Source organism: Tursiops truncatus, chromosome 5 (genome assembly GCF_011762595.2).
Source record: "Tursiops truncatus isolate mTurTru1 chromosome 5, mTurTru1.mat.Y, whole genome shotgun sequence".
Taxonomy (NCBI): domain Eukaryota; kingdom Metazoa; phylum Chordata; class Mammalia; order Artiodactyla; family Delphinidae; genus Tursiops; species Tursiops truncatus.
In genome coordinates this window covers 30,752,822-30,769,160 of record NC_047038.1, presented here as the reverse complement: position 1 = coordinate 30,769,160, position 16,339 = coordinate 30,752,822, and the positions used below count along the sequence as shown (strand labels likewise).

General features: G+C 38.0%; 1 protein-coding gene across 1 annotated transcript in view; it reads right to left on the bottom strand.

Annotated features, from left to right (window-relative positions):
* Window positions 1-16,339, bottom strand: part of COL25A1 (collagen type XXV alpha 1 chain) — a 465,859-nt gene that overhangs the window by 127,044 nt on the left and 322,476 nt on the right. The window lies entirely within an intron of this gene.

Genomic DNA, 16,339 nt, shown 5'->3' with positions numbered 1-16,339 from the left:
TGCCCGAAGTCCAGAGTACTTAGGATTGTTCAATCCACTGAAAACTGTCACAGAGCATTGCGACGCATGCCAATCAAACCACCGAGGCGTGGCACAGCCTCCCAGAGCTTGCCTGCCTCTCTTCGACTTCAATACGCTCTTCTCTTATAGGCTCAAGATTCTCCTTCTTCATGGACGTTTGACCTCACTGATGGAGGTGAGGTTCCAAGTGCCCAATAACCTGTGTGTGTGAGGAAAGGACTGGACTCGGAAAGCCAGTTGAGCTGTTGTAGCTCGCTCTTATGCTGATTGAGGGCTCTGACTGCGCGGGCATGGGTGCCAACCACGAACCTTGACGGTGAGGATCTGATTACTGTGCAGAGCGGCAACTGTGGAGAAGCCTGGCAGACCCTATGGACAGGGCACAGCACCAAAACAACACGACACAAAACGTCACACAGACATTCCACTGGTGGACAAACACAACAAGCATGTACCTAATGCCACCCCGTCCTGGCTCTAAGTCTTGCCTTGCTTGACACAGTGAACAAAATCAGACACGTGAGGCCCCCAAGCCAACCATTTCTTAAAGGGAACGGTCAGCTTGAGAACTCAGGTACACTGGGATCTGTGTACATACACTTAAGATTTCTGGACTCTTACGTACACAATGTTAGTACAGAATGGAGATAACTACAGACTCCGTTATGAACACAACACTGTAATTTCCCTCTACTGATATTCTGTTTACAACTCAGGACATACAATACATGTATCAAATCTTTTTTGGACAACAGTGAACAGAATTTTGCAGTCAGATCAGATGTATTCCTCAGAATAAATGCAGTACGCGTCAAAAAATATAGTCTTACCACCCACATATCAAAATTTCTGTCTCCAATCATATGATGATTCTCAGGTCTTTCCTGTTTCAGGAATTCCTGCAGAGGTGGTGGATGGAAATCTGTCTCTTATAACATGTGTATTTCATGTCAGGGGGATTTATGGTCACACTCTGCAGTAATCACTTCTGTCACGTAACTTTTCCAAAAGAACTTGACAGTTCACACACCCCCTTGAAGCAGAAAAGTGGTTTTGAATTCCTTAACCAAGGAAAATGGGCAAAGGATATTTTAAAAGCCTGTACTTTACTAGCTTGTACTAACTTGTGTTCACAGGCGTTATCAATTGGGTAGGTCTGAGAGAGAAATTTTGCCTGTGTTCTTTTTCCGACAACATGTGATATCAGAGCCTTGTATTCCAATTTTTTTTCCCATAAAGAATACTTTTACCATACAAAAAAGTAAACAACAACCATGATAATATATGGTCTCGAGTGTCTGCAGGATTCCTCCCTACGTTTTCTCCTCCCCACTGCCTTTCCCCTCTTCCCACCCAAATCTACTTCGAGGATATTTCTAGAAAAAGCCAGACATTTTCTAGTTTTTAAATTTTATTAGTTTTGGTATATTTTCCCCCTTCTTTCCTCCTTATTAGGGATATATTTTTCTTAAGAGAGACAATAAAATTGTGTTTGTAGTCTGAGACATCTCTTCAGCCCTAATGCCTCTGATCCTTCTTCTTTAGAGCTGGGACTTCTCAGGAAGCAAGGCCGAGGAAATCTTATCCCTTTTGCCAAGTCCTATCTGATAAGGTTATTAAGTGGCTGGGTAGTTTTGAGGTGACCTATATCCTCTTTTTCTTCTCCTCAAGTAAAAGTCCTTTAAACAGAGACTCTCCACAAATTCAGAAATGCTACAAGTTGGAAAACAGATGTGTACAGTTTGCTTTTGTTTTACTATGGAATATGAGTTTAAAATGTTATTAGATGGTAATGCGCCAGCATCTTTCCATCTGAGACTCATTAGCCCTATGTTACACAGTCAGAATTTTATATATAAACCTCGTATTTATGTAACAAAGAACAAAAACAGATACAAACAAGAAGTCTATGAGGGAACAGCATCTTGATTAGTGGCGATAAATCATAGCGTTACTTTAAATGGGATTATCTAACAAAAATAATTTAAAATTAAAACCCTTTTAACAGCACACATGGTAGACCTTACGAATGTTTTGAAATTTGCATGTATAAATAAGTCACTTCTTGCACTCATATCTGAGCATGACCAGTTTGCTGTTTGATCATATTTTCTAAATGCTTACAAAAAAGCATTCAGTTTTAGAACTTAGTTTGGTTTCCAGTGTTAATGAGATCTAAAGAGAGAAGTAGTTAGATAATTCCCATCTCAGACAGATACATTTTCTCCAACAGAAAATCTCTATTTGAGGAAGCTGATTTTTTTTTAACATCTTTATTGGAGTATAATTGCTTTACACTGGTGTGTTAGTTTCTGCTTTATAACAAAGTGAATCAGTTATACATATACATATGTTCCCATATCTCTTCCCTCTTATATCTCCCTCCCTCCCACCCTCCCTGTCCCACCCCTCTAGGTGGTCACAAAGCACCAAGCTGGTCTCCCTGTGCTATGCGGCTGCTTCCCACTAGCTAGCTATTTTACATTTGGTAGTGTATATATGTCCATGCCACTCTCTCACTTTGTCACAGCTCACCCTTCCCCCTCCCCATATCCTCAAGTCTATTCTCTAGTAGGTCTGTGTCTTTATTCCTGTCTTACCCCTAGATTCTTCATGACCTTTTTTTTTTTCGTTCTTAGATTCCATATATATATGTGTTACCATACGGTATTTGTTTTTCTCTTTCTGACTTACTTCACTCTGTATGACAGACTCTAGGTCCATCCACCTCACTACAAATGACTCAATTTCGTTTCTTTTTATGGCTGAGTAATATTCCACTGTATATATGTGCCACATCTTCTTTATCCATTCATCTGTTGATGGACACTTAGGTTGCTGAGGAAGCTGATTTTATATTCCTCCATCATCTTAACAGTGGACATGCTACCACTCAGGTGCTTAGAGCAACATGTAAAAGATTTCATCAGCGAGTTAGGCAAAAGGACTTCAGGAGTTTACATGTAGCAAAGTAGAAAGGGGACAGGTGGGCAAATTCTCTTAAGTTCTAACAAAAAACCATGGCCTGGGCTGCAATATCCTAGGACTCTGTGCTTTTCAAACTGGGGTAATGTTTGAAAAAAAGCACATGCCAGTGTCCTGGGGAGAGTTTAAAGGCAATAATAAATATGGTACCTCTTCCTGAAGAGTCCATTTCAATGAATGGTGTGTGTATATATATATATATGTATATTGGGCCGCATCATGTGGTATGCAGGATCTTAGTTTCCCAACCAGGGATTGAACCCGTGCCCCTGCAGTGGAAGGGCGGAGTCCTAACCACTGCACTGCCAGGGAATCCCCAATGGTAAGTAATTTGAGACATTTTTATATAAAGCAAACGTTGACATATTTGGGATAGAATGTAAAACTTGCACAAATTTTTAAAAATGTTACCATTTGACGGTGGTAGAGAACCTCATCTCACAGGGGATATCTCCAGGTCACAGAGACACTCAGCTGATTCTGCTTCCTGCAGAAGGTCTTTGGAGGGTAAGTTGGAAAAGCACTGGTGCTGACTGCTTGTCTGTATGGCTAGGCTTTGCGTGACTCTAACTGCTAGGCTGCCCTAGCTGTTCACACAGACAGCGTACTTTTTCATCACCCGTGCCATTCTTCCACAGTATCATTAGTCACAGTCCTTTCTAAATAACTGGAATGGACATATTTCACTTGGTTTTACATCTTGGAAAACTTGCCTGGTACACAGATGGTTTGAGTGGGTGTGGAAAAAAAAAACTGTCTCCAGAAAAACATGGAGAAAGAGCCCAGGAATAAGCTGAAGTACTGAAATAATTTGTACACATTTTCACCCCCAAATATTTTGAGCTCTTAAGAAATTGGATATACAAGCGTGTAAAACTACTTTACAGAACACATTTTCCTGAGCATAAAGACTCAGATAACTTCATGAATCTTCCCCACATTCTGTGAAGTAGGTAACCAACCAGGACCGGTGTTTTGACACCATTACAGGAGGAACTCTATCTCCCTTCATTGCCTTCTAGAAGGAAAGACGCTGGCCTACCCCAAAGGGATGGTGAACAAATAAGTAATTCATAAGAAATGCTGCTAACTACTTGGAAGCCATAAATTCAAGATACTATTGTCATTTTTATTGTGTACTCAGAAATGATGAGTGTTACATGATTACATTATAGTGAGAAAATTTTGGGTTTTGTCAAGAATATTCAATAAGGCAATGATAGAGCCAGAAACTTAATCCAGGAATTCTGATTCCAGACTTTGTCATCATGAAGTTTTGTGTTTATAATTTCTCTCTGCTTGTTTTATAGTTTAAGTATTAGAAAGCTTAAAAATTGACGAATATACAACAATATTTAAGAAGTATTTACTGAGTCCCTTCTGTGCAGTCTTCACTGTGCTAGGCCCTGGGGATTGAATGGAAAGGACCCTAAGCTCACTGGGTTTAATGTGTGGCGGGGAAATAGGAAAAAATAAGCAGCCAGTAATGATAGGAAGTAATAATCATTACAATGGAGGAATGGAGGGGCTGCAAAAGAAATAAAACGTGCACCTAATGCAAGGTTTGGGCAGCCATGGAAGACTCCCCAGCCAGGTGAAAGAGGGGATGGGGGTTGGCAAGGCAATAGTAAAATCAAAGACAGAATGACCATTTAGGAAGATGTCACAGTAGTCTAGTTGAGGGACTGTGTCCTAGAACTAGAGGAAAAACTGATAGTTTCGTGTGATATTAAGGAAGTAGAATCCATAGGACTTGTAGCTTGGCTGGGAACATAAGGGAGAAAGGGGAGCAGAGGATGGTCCTAGGTCTCTAGGTTGAGCAACTGAAGCATGGTAGAGGGAACACTAGAAGGAAGAGGGTTTTCTGGGGCATGCAGGTGGTTTCAGATGATGAGTTCAGGTAGCTTGCTGAATTTGAGGTGTATATGGCCAGCCAAGGGGCAGACACTATTTTATACGTGCATATAAAATAGTCAGGAGAGAGGTGGGAATCACAAGTCATAGGGCTATGTGGGGTCACCTCGGGAGGCTGTAGAGAGAACAGACCTAGGAAGGAACCCTTGGAAAGACTTTGATTTAAGGGATGAGCAGAGGAAGAGGTAACTACAAATAGGATTAATAAAAAGTGGTTGTAGAAACAGGAGGAATGTGAACTCTCCTAACAAAGATTCTGTACAGGCAAATGACTCAAAGTGGTAGACACACTTGACTTCACTGTTTACTGCATCATTAATTACGCTGAATAAATGCACATAAATGACCCATAGTAAGAACAGGCTAACAATGGCCAATATCACTGATGACGGATGCTTACTAGTAAGCACAAGGGAGTGTCCGTGAGGTTGTAGAGGTCTGGAGGAAAAAATAAACAATTATTTTAATTATAAAGGTGGTCAAGGGGCCCCCATAGCAAATCATATTGGAAGAAAAGATATGTGTTATGCTGAGAAATGAGAATCCCTGAGTTTCTCCATAATGTAAACAGCATCATAATTCTGTTTACCCAAAACATATCACGCATTGCGACACAACCATTATAGTGGGTATGTGTGCAGCATAAATAAAGACAAATATTCCTAGAAGTTGATAAAATGATTTCTAGCTAAGAGAGACCAGATGGGGAAATATTATAATAGATAGCAAAAATATTGAGGTAAAAGAATAACTTTAGTTTAACAGCAGGAACTCTTAGAAGGCTAACTAAGGAAAAAAATTAAAAGAAAGAAATTTGCTGCTAAATCATTCCATATTGCAGTAGACGGCATAATCTGTCTGAATAGAAAAATCAACCACATGAAGCTAAACAGCTAAAAGAATCCTTTGAACAACCAAATAATATGAGCCCTGGAGCCTGTGAAAATCAGTATTTATAGCTGGCTGAAAAAGACTGTCTTATGATAATTATGGAAAGAACTAGCTTTCTGTAGTTAAATTAAATATTTGGCTCAAAAAGTTAATTTTTCCTTTTTACAGATACTCCAAGTTCCATGCTATTGTGTTCTATCATAAATGTTAACCCTAGTCACTCCAGGAATTATCTTTTATATGTATATGATAAATGTGAATTTACAAATTACTTAGAAGAGAAAGAGAACAATGCAATCTCTACATTGACAAAGTCATGTCATTAAATACTATAGCCACTGAAATGCTATGTAAGCAAAGACAAACTGCAAAGGATCTATAAACAAGCAGAAAGATGGCAGAAAAGCTTCAACACTGGTAGAGGTGAAGAATAAGCAAAACCACCTGAAGTACACATACTGAGACAGGATCTCCTTGCTATGATCTAAGAAGGGATTCCAGGGGGTGTTGTGTTTCCCGAGGGCATACGGCTAAGAAACACCAACAAAAGATAAGACGTCATGAAAAGAGGTAGGATTCCCGAAGAAGGACTGCCCCAGCCCAAGGGAACCAGAGAGTGCAGTGTAGATGTGGGAAACAGGGAAGAAAACAAAAGAGCCTCACAGTCTGGAAAACAGTGCAAAATTAAAATTATGTCGATTTTATTTATATAAACTTTGCTATCATTGAATCAATCCTGTGTTAGGGTTTCTTAATAATAATAAGATAATAAATAATGATGATGATGGTAATGATAGTAGTGGATACTCATATGATACTTACTATGTGCCGGGTATTAGTTCTAAGAGCTTTAGCTCTTTTTCTCCTCACAACAACCATTTGACAGATGAGGAATTGGAGGCACAAAGAGGTTATGGGTTTTCCCACCTAAGTATAGGAGCAGAGCCAAGATTCACACCCCAGCCATCTGCTGCAGAGTCTACCCTCTTAGCCACTATACGTCCCATAAATCCTTCACAGTCTCTGAATTGCATTCCCATTTATTCATTCATTTATTCAAGAAGAATTTATACTACTATAAGAATTATGCTTACTATAAAAAAGGCAATATTTGGACACTGAGATTAGAAAGCCTTTCCCCAGGCTTCATGGAGCTTAGAGTACAATGAAGTCATGCAGACATTAAACGGGCAATTATGAATATGGCTGGGATCTCTTTTCATATAAGTGTCTATGCTCTTTTTCCCTTATAGTTCTCCATTTCCTTTGTCCCTCAATCAAGCTCTTGGTTGGCCATCTGCTATTGCGTCAGGAGAGGTACGAAGAGGCAGGGTGGAAAAGAAAACTTGTTTGCCAACATTGCTAGAAATCAAAAATATCTAGGAAGATATTCCCCCAAACTGGAAGAGAGGAAGGAGAACTGTGGTCCTCAAGAGCAGAGGGGGCCTAAGCCCTGCTTCCCCACAGCACTTCCAGGAAGGCAACAATACCTCAAAGAAGAAATGGCTATGTGACTTATCTAGATGCACAGGACCAGGGGCAGCCTTGCAAAAGATTTCCCTGTCTGAAGCATGGCACAGAAACAGCAGAGTCCCCCATGCCCCAGTGATGCAGCACTGACACGCTGTTTCTGAAGGGCCTTGCAGGTTAGCTGGGCCACGCTGCCTTCTCAGCAGCAAACTGTGTGGACCGACAGGAGAAGACAAGGTGCCTCTCAATTCTCACCCCCAGACCTTCTGATGCCATAAGACCGCAGAAAAGTGAGTCTGCCCGAAAGGAGGAAGAAAGTGTGGAAATCTCAAGAAGACTGATGTTTGTTGTTTAGCCAACAAGTGGAGGAGATGTAGGTTCAGAAATCAAATTGTTATAGAAAATTAAGTCATTAAGATGACTAAGAAATTAATATTTCTTAATCATCTGAGGTTTTGGATGAGAATCATACCCTCGAAGTGAATATGATGACTGTTAGCAAAACAAAAGCTATGAGAATGCAAAGAAAGGGGACCTAACTGAGGTCAGCTGGTCAGGGAGGACTTCCCAGGGAAGTGATGTTGAAGTTGAGACCTGCATAATGAAGTACCCTGTAGTGCCTGGCCACTCTCCAAGGGCTCTGCTGCCTTCCTTCCTGACAGTATCAGCAAGATGAATATTGGAACCAAAGAGAAAGTATATTTTTCTTTTCCAAAGATATGCTGAATCTACACTTAGAATACAAAGATTAGGTCGTGTTCTAGGTATTCCCTTGAGATCTAGACCCTGTTCTCCACTTGAGAAGGTTAGGATAAGGGCAATGGCAAGGACTATGGGTGTGGGATTCCTGTAGGAGGTTAGATGGATGAGATCAAGAGAGATTATACTAAAACATCCATTCCTTCATCTAACAAGTGACTCTTAAATATGCCAAATATAGTGAAAGAAGCTGTAAGTGTTTAAATCTAGTAGGGAAGGGAGGTTATCACATGATTTTCAATTCAAATGGAAAATATACTAAATTAGTGCTAGTTAGGGGAGCAGGCAGTATGCTGTTTAAGCACATTCTGACTGGGGAATGGAGTTGTGCCTCTGTAGAGGTGGGATTTGAGATGGGTGAAGAAGGATGAAAAGGACGATGCTATTTGAGGTGCGGTGTGGACTTGGGGCCTCTGGAAGAAGGTATTCCAGTCTGAAGTATACTGAGCAAAAAGGAGGAAGGTATACTTGGAAACTGCTGGTAAGTTGAGTTTAGTTGGGGTGAAGCAGTTTTTAGGTAAGAGCCTAGAAAAGTTGATAGGGTATATATATATATGGGAAGTCTTCAAAAAGGCTTTAAAGGGGGAAGTTGTGGGAAACCACGAAGGTGTTTATAAAATGAACGTGCCATGCCATACGTGCATTTGAGGAAGACAACCCTGGCCAAATTATGATGAACAGATTAAAAATCAAGATGTAGTCCATGATCCTTTATCTGCAATGCCAAAATCGAAAGTCCCTGAAAACAAAACAATTCTTCATAAGTTTAACTAAAGATTTTTCTAACTTTGCAGCAAACCCATTTGGTGGCAAACATTTATTTGAACAGATGTGAGGCTATTTCTGCTCATGAATAATCCTGCTTAGTGTGAACATGCATGTATTTCACAGCAGAAATTAATGGTTTAATTACAGAGTGCCTCAGGCCTCTTTAAGGGTGTCAGACAATGCCTGGTGTATCAACAATATGAACTTTCTAATACCTAAAAACTCTAAATTCTGAAACACATTTGGCTCTGAGGGTTTCAAGGAAGGATTGTAAGCTTGTTCCAAAATTGATGACAAAGACCCATTTAACAGAATTAAAGATTGTAAGAAGAGTAGTAAGTTTTGAAGTTAAGGCAATGAATTTAGTTTTGAAAAATACAACTTGTTAATATAGTCTAGACTGGCAAATAGCCTGTCTAAATATATGGTAATCTGAATTATATATTATAATTTATACCAGTTTACAGTAATTAAAAATAAATTTCCATCTATGATTTCAATTTTATATATTAATCAGAACTAGCCTGATCAATTGTTATCTAGTATCTTTAATTAATTGCTTTAATGAATAAATAAGCACATTATAGTTAGCATATAGGTTTTGCAAGTAAATGCAAAAACAGACCCGTGAAAATTTTTGATCTTTTAGGAAATTAAAAAAAAAAAATACAGAGATCTTGTTTAGAACATCAATTTGATTACCAAACACTGCATAATAATTTGCTTAACAATCCCATCCCTTTAAAAAATAAATCATGCAAAAGCTTTAATTCCACCCATCTGATTTTCATGCAATTTGCATGAAAATTCTGAATTATTTAATAAAATATTAATAATCTTTTAATTCTCCAGGAATTTTCCCTCAAAGATGGTACAGTATCATGATAACGTACAAGACAATAATATTCTGCACCTATACTTCTGTTGAAACCAAGGGGTGCTTTCTAGCTGAGGTTGCCAGGTCAAGGGCTCACCTCAACTTGCATATACCCTATCCACTTTCTGGAAGAAAACAGTCTACATTTGAGAGAGGAGGCACAGTAGGATCAGGAAAGAACAGTGCCAAGCAAATAGAAGGTTCATTTGCTGACAGGGCATCTTACACTGAAGGAAAAATCGGCATTTGTCCTATGAGAAAAACTCAACTTTTTTTGCATTCTTCATTCTGGGAGAAAAGGAAAAGTGTTCTGTTATTCCCTAGAGACTCTATTTAGTGTCTGGCTTAATGGGTATTTGCTAAACTTCCTTTGTATGATATTAAATTGAGTTGACTCTAAAATTCCTTGGGCATGCTTCCTGGATGGCAGCCTCTTTCCTTCTTCCCTCAGAAGAGGTAGATGGCTAGAAACCAGCGTATAAAAGAGCTGGTGAGAGTCCCATGGGGCTCAGCTATAACAAGTGGACAGCTATCCTTGTATTTCCTAATCCACCTCTGAAGTTCACCCTCCCCCACAAATAAATTTGAGCCCACAGCTAACACTTGATAGCCCTCTGGGATAATGGAACTATTCATAAATGACCTTAGCAACAAAAGGATAATGGAGTAGCTGGAGGAGTTCACCAGAGAGTATTGTTACTTGTAGTAGTATCACTCGAGGTACGTTCCTCTACTAGTTAACTAGTCCTATTCTCTAATATCCCCCTTTAGTCTACATCCTAAATTTTAGTGTTTCCCCAGGGTCTGTTCAACTACTCAAAACTAAAATAGTCTGTGTCTTGAAAGCATCCCTGAAATTTGCATGTTTCCATATGGACCTAAAATACTGAATGCGATTTAGGACATCTGAATGCTCTATAATTATATTTATATTTGATGTTACTTGTTGAACACGGAGTAAATGCAAATGGTTCTAAGGACCAGGCAGATAACATAAATAAGGGAGCAGGTTTAAGACAAAAGGAAGTGGGGATGCTTGGCTGAATAGGAGTCACGCTGGGGCTAAAAGGAAATAAGGAGGACTTAACTGATTTTGCCATGGGGGAAGGCCTACCTAGTACTGCTACATCTTCACATGCTCCAAGAGAAGCCAGAAATCTGAGGTTTTTCTTTTTTTTTTTTTTAACAAATGCTTCAGATTTTAAACATTTGCTACCAATTCAAATTTACTTTAAAACATTTTATAGTCCAAACAAAAATACATTTGGGGGGAGGATCCGGGCCACAGAGTACTAGTTAAAGATCTCTGATCTAGTGTTTCTGAATGTTGAATTAGAAACGAGCCAAGTGTGGAAGGGCTTTGCTTCAGAAAGGAAGTAATTCAGTTAGTCCCTTGCAGGAACTTTATTTTGTTGTATTAACATTTGAAGAAAGGGCTATATGTTCTCATTGTATCAATCACATGTTGTAATTCAGACCACTGGTTCTTAAATCAAAAAACTTTCAAAATATACAGGACCTCTAGGAGGAAGAAGAGAACAAGGTGTAATTCCTTTTTGAAAAGGAAGTGATGGATACACTGTTGTAGTGATATAACACCCCACAGTGATGGATCCGTTTGGGAGGAGTCCCATGATTTGAGCTCCTCATGAAAGAGGCTGTTGTAATCTATGCGATAGTTATGGTTTCTTTGGGAATCTCAGAATTTCCCGACTTCTGTGAAATTAAGTCTAAACTTTTTAATGATATGGATATTAGAAATCATAATATGAACTTTCTCCTTTTTAGTTTTCATTTCCTGGCTGTGGTTGGTGATGATGTTATTTAATGAAATGCGATACATTTTTAACATTAAGTTGTGATATACTATGAGGTTTATTATATCTACTCTTTTTTTTTTTTTTTTTTTTTTTTTTGCGTCACGTGGGCCTCTCACTGCTGTGGCCTCTCCCGCCGCGGAGCACAGGCTCCGGACGCGCAGGCTCAGCGGCCATGGCCCTCGGGCCCAGCCTCTCCGCGGCACGTGGGATCCTCCCAGACCGGGGCACGAACCCGTGTCCCCTGCATCGGTAGGCGGACTCTCAACCACTGTGCCACCAGGGAAGCCCTATTACATCTACTCTTTAAAAGTGATATTTATGTGCACCTATAATTTACTTGAAATAACTACACTGATAATATTCAAACTCTTTCTTTTACCCCAAATTTCCTTTTACACCTTCTAATTTCAAATATTTAGATGATAATAAGCCAGCCAAAAATGTTAAGAGTAAAGATCAACTTGTCTTGGAGAGTTACTGAAAATGCCTGCTCAAAATAAGCTGTAGCTGCAGTTTCTGATGGGGTCGATTGTCTCTTTATTTAAAAGTACTTAATATGTCATGTATCAAAGGAACTTGCCACATATAACAGAAGCAAGATTGTTTTCCCTATGATTACAAGAATTATTTCAAAGTGTAACATCACCTTTTAACTTAGTAAACATTAAATGAAATGTTTGCCTTATTTACCAGTAAATAAAAATAAAAAAGAATGAACAGTGAATAACTGTATTCTGTGTTTGAACACGTGAAATGATGGTATTAAACATAAGTAAAACCAAGGAAAATATTTCTCTGGTGTCTTAAAAGATAAAAGTAATAGCCCAGTTTCCCAAATAAAAACATATTTCATAGGTCTTATTTTAATTCAATGAGTCTACAGTTTCAGTACCCATAAGGACCAGAGTTTACATTTTAAAAACTAGGTGGCATCTGGTATACTCAGATAAGTTACCAGTTCTGCCACCTCATCAGCTACAATTTTTATGATTCCCATATGTGGCTAAAGAATTACAAGATGTATGCCTATCATATCATTATTGAAATTGAATTACTTACTTATTTACACATAAGGCACTGTCAACTATTCTCCTTGGGTGATGTGTAATATTAGCAATTACGGAACACAAAGTAAGGGAGAATAATTTACCATTTTCCAGCTCCTTACATTACCTACAGTTGAGTTGAAGCTTCATAAACATTTGTCCATTTGTACAATTCTCCATGTTTCTCGACTTGTGAAATGTTTGGGAAAATTATTAAATGTTGGGGAAATGGCGTGAAACAAATATGATTGAGAAAAAAATTATTTTCAAAGGAATTGCTAGAGTCAACTTTTGTACAAGGAATCATTAACCAATTTGTGAATTATTAGGCCTTTAATTTCCCTTCCACTCTCTTATTCTTTGTTGGATTTCCTTTGTTATGACTATCATAATTAGATGTAAGGAAGGAAAGGAAAAAGGAAGTGAAAGTCAAACTAAGGATTAATATAGAAGAGTGGCATGGGACAGTGAAGTCTGGGTCAGGAGCACTAAGGCCCACTGAATCTGGGGGAAAATACTGAGAGCAAGAAGAACATCTGCCGTTAGAATCGGAAAGAGAAGGAGAATCAGAGGATAGGCCTTTTTTTCCCCCTTTGGCCAACTGGGAGTAAATTGTTAATAACTGACAGAAGAAATCAACAGCACCCAGTTCCTATTTAGTTTCTAATTCTCTGTTAAACAAGACAAATACAGATACTCGGATTAAAAAATGGCACAAACAGGGCTTCCCTGGTGGCGCAGTGGTTGGGGGTCCGCCTGCCGATGCAGGGGACGCGGGTTCGTGCCCCGGTCCGGGAGGATCCCACATGTCGCGGAGCGGCTGGGCCCGTGAGCCATGGCCTCTGAGCCTGCGCGTCCGGAGCCTGTGCTTCACAATGGGAGAGGCCACAGCAGTGAGAGGCCCGCGTACCGCAAAAAAAAAAAAAAAAAAAAAAAAAAAAAAAAAAAAGGCACAAACATTGGTAGTATAAAATGCCAAGAAAAGTAAAGAGACTATAAACGAAAACCTTGGGAGTCTAAATTAGTCTGAAGAAATGACTTTTAAAATACAAAGCATTTGCCAAAAAAATTACCAAACCATTCAAATTATTTTTCAGGAACTGTAGAAAGTAAGAGAAGTCATAGAAGAAAAAACAAGGAAGAAGGTAAATCGTGCAAAATATAGACAGATTGGTAGAATTTTATTGACTAAAGATTAGAATAGATTAAAAGCATTGTTAGTGAAAATCTGAAAAAGAAGTGCAGTTTAAAAATATGATCTTTTTAAAAAAGCTTATTAGTAGATGGATGTACATATATAATTGGATTACAGCAAGAGGTATGTCATATTATCCTTATAGACTAAATTGAGAAATATGAACTGAAAGCAAATAAACAAGTAGATTTATAACTGGTTGAACAATTTACCTCGGTAATACTGCTTAAATTGTCCCACAGTTCCTGTTCTCAGTTTGAACTCCATTCAACATTTGTGTCATGGATTAGATTAGTCTTCTTAAAATTTGGGTCTCTCTCAGTTTGTATATCTGTTTCTATACCTATATCTCAGATCTCCATAAAATGGGGCAGAAGAGAGATGTAATATTTGCTGGATGGCAGAATCAGACTCCAAGAGAGGATCTCAACAGGGCAGAGAATACTAATAGTGTGGGAATAAAAGTAAAGAACAGTGTTTGGATCCAATAAACAAGCCATAATGATACACAGTTGAGGAGCTAAGGGCTAGTAGCAGTGAGAAAAAGACTTTAGAATTTACGTTGATAATAAATGTATACATCAATATATGATATGATTGTCAATGTGGCTTAAAGCTAATCTAATTCCCTGCAATATTAACATAAACAGAGGCATAAGCAGGTAGGTTCTGTCCCACTTAGGCCAGACTCCACCTGAATTAATGTGTTTAATTTTTGGGTGTTACCCTTTAAGGGCAGACAGAAACACGTATAGAGAACAGCCAGGAGAGAAAGAAGATACAGAGGTGTCACACGAGGAATGGATGAAGGAGCTGGAGCAGAAGAAAGTGAGCTGGGATATGAGAGCTATTTTGAATAAGCTTAGAACTGCCTTGGGAGTATCACCGTCACCATCACAGGAAGTAGTCAGTTTTATGCTATGCCATTGCTTATTGAGGAAAGTTGGGTTTGGACAAGCAAGGCTTTAGGGTTCATTGCAACCCTGAACTTCATTCAGTGTTTCTATAAAATCCCTGAAGGGCTGTCATGTGGAAGAGGAATTAGTTCAGAAGGCAGGACTAAAACTAAATGATAGGAAGTAGAGAACAACAGATGTTAATTCAAAAGAAGGAACCATAAATATCTGTCGAATGAATGAATGATTAAATTACTCTGTAATATTTAGAACTTTCTATAATTAGAATAGCTTGCTTTTCAAAAGAGTGAGCTCCTTGCCACCAAAGGTGTTTGAATAAAACTCAGGAACCATAAGGTTAGGATACCCTATATGAACTTTTAGTCAATTGGCTGGCTGAGAAATGGGTTTATTTTGCAGTTATAAGAGAAACTTTGACATAGCAGAAAGTGAATTTCTCTTACCCACATTATCTCCTACCCTCGGCACCCTTTTAGAATAAGATAATCAAGATTTATCTAGAAACGCTTTCTGACATTACCAAAAGATTTTATAATTCTAATAAAAAGTAAATTTTTAGTTCCTATATTATCCTACAGTTAAAAACACTATAAGAAAAAAATGTTTCAAATGTATACAACTCTTTTCCCTTTCCCCATAAAGGGAAATATGATCTACTTCATAGGATCCTTTTTATGCTATCTTTTTTAAATCATTTGAACCACACCCTCAAATTCTGTATTTGTTGTACTCAGAGAAATCAGGTTTCAATTTATTTTTACATCAAGAAGAATACAAAGAAAAAAGGATCAAATGATACTGACTCAAATTAGTTCTTTTTCTTAAGATTTGTCAGCATAGCTATAAAGGGCAATTCTAAACAATTTATTAACTTAATTTTTATTGGTGCCCTGTAAGGGCAATTTCATTAGAAATGTTTACAAGAGGGGATGTTTCCATTAATCTAACTATACAACCAGAACATCAAAAACCCAGAAGAAATATATAGTGCCTTAAAGTATGAACGCTTCTAGAAATATACAGATTAGTATTATAAAGGAAATTATTTGGGTCCAGTAAAAAACATATGGAGCTAAATTTATATTATGATTTTAAATATCTATGAACTTTGGCTACAACCTACATAGATGTCTAAGCTAGATCATTTTAAGTAATAAACAAACATCCTATATACGGCTAAGAAAAACCTAGAGGAAATTCTGTAATTAGGGGCTACATTTTCCCTCAAAGGAGTGACTCTGAAGAGCAAGCCTTCAACATCTATAGTTTCTAATTTTAAAAATATATAATTAAAGGACTAAAATATATCTTTTAAATAGTATTTGCATGTTATTTAATTACTATTCTATATACAACAAAGGTAACTTAATAAAAATTCTGTTATTTACAATTCATATTTCCACAAAATTTTGAAAGATGGCATAAATTATATTGACATCTTGGTATAAAACTACCAAGTTTGAACTAGTCCTAATTTTGACCTTTGAGCAGACTTGGTATACTAATAAAAAAAGTCTACACTACCATAGATTGACAACCACCAAGGTAAGGAGAATTCTATGTAATTTAAAAACAAATTATATGTAAATTCAATTAAAGGCAATAATGTAGCCTTCTTCCTAGAAGATAAACGATTTGTCATTTGTTGTTTTGTTACCTGCGTCTGTATATTTTGA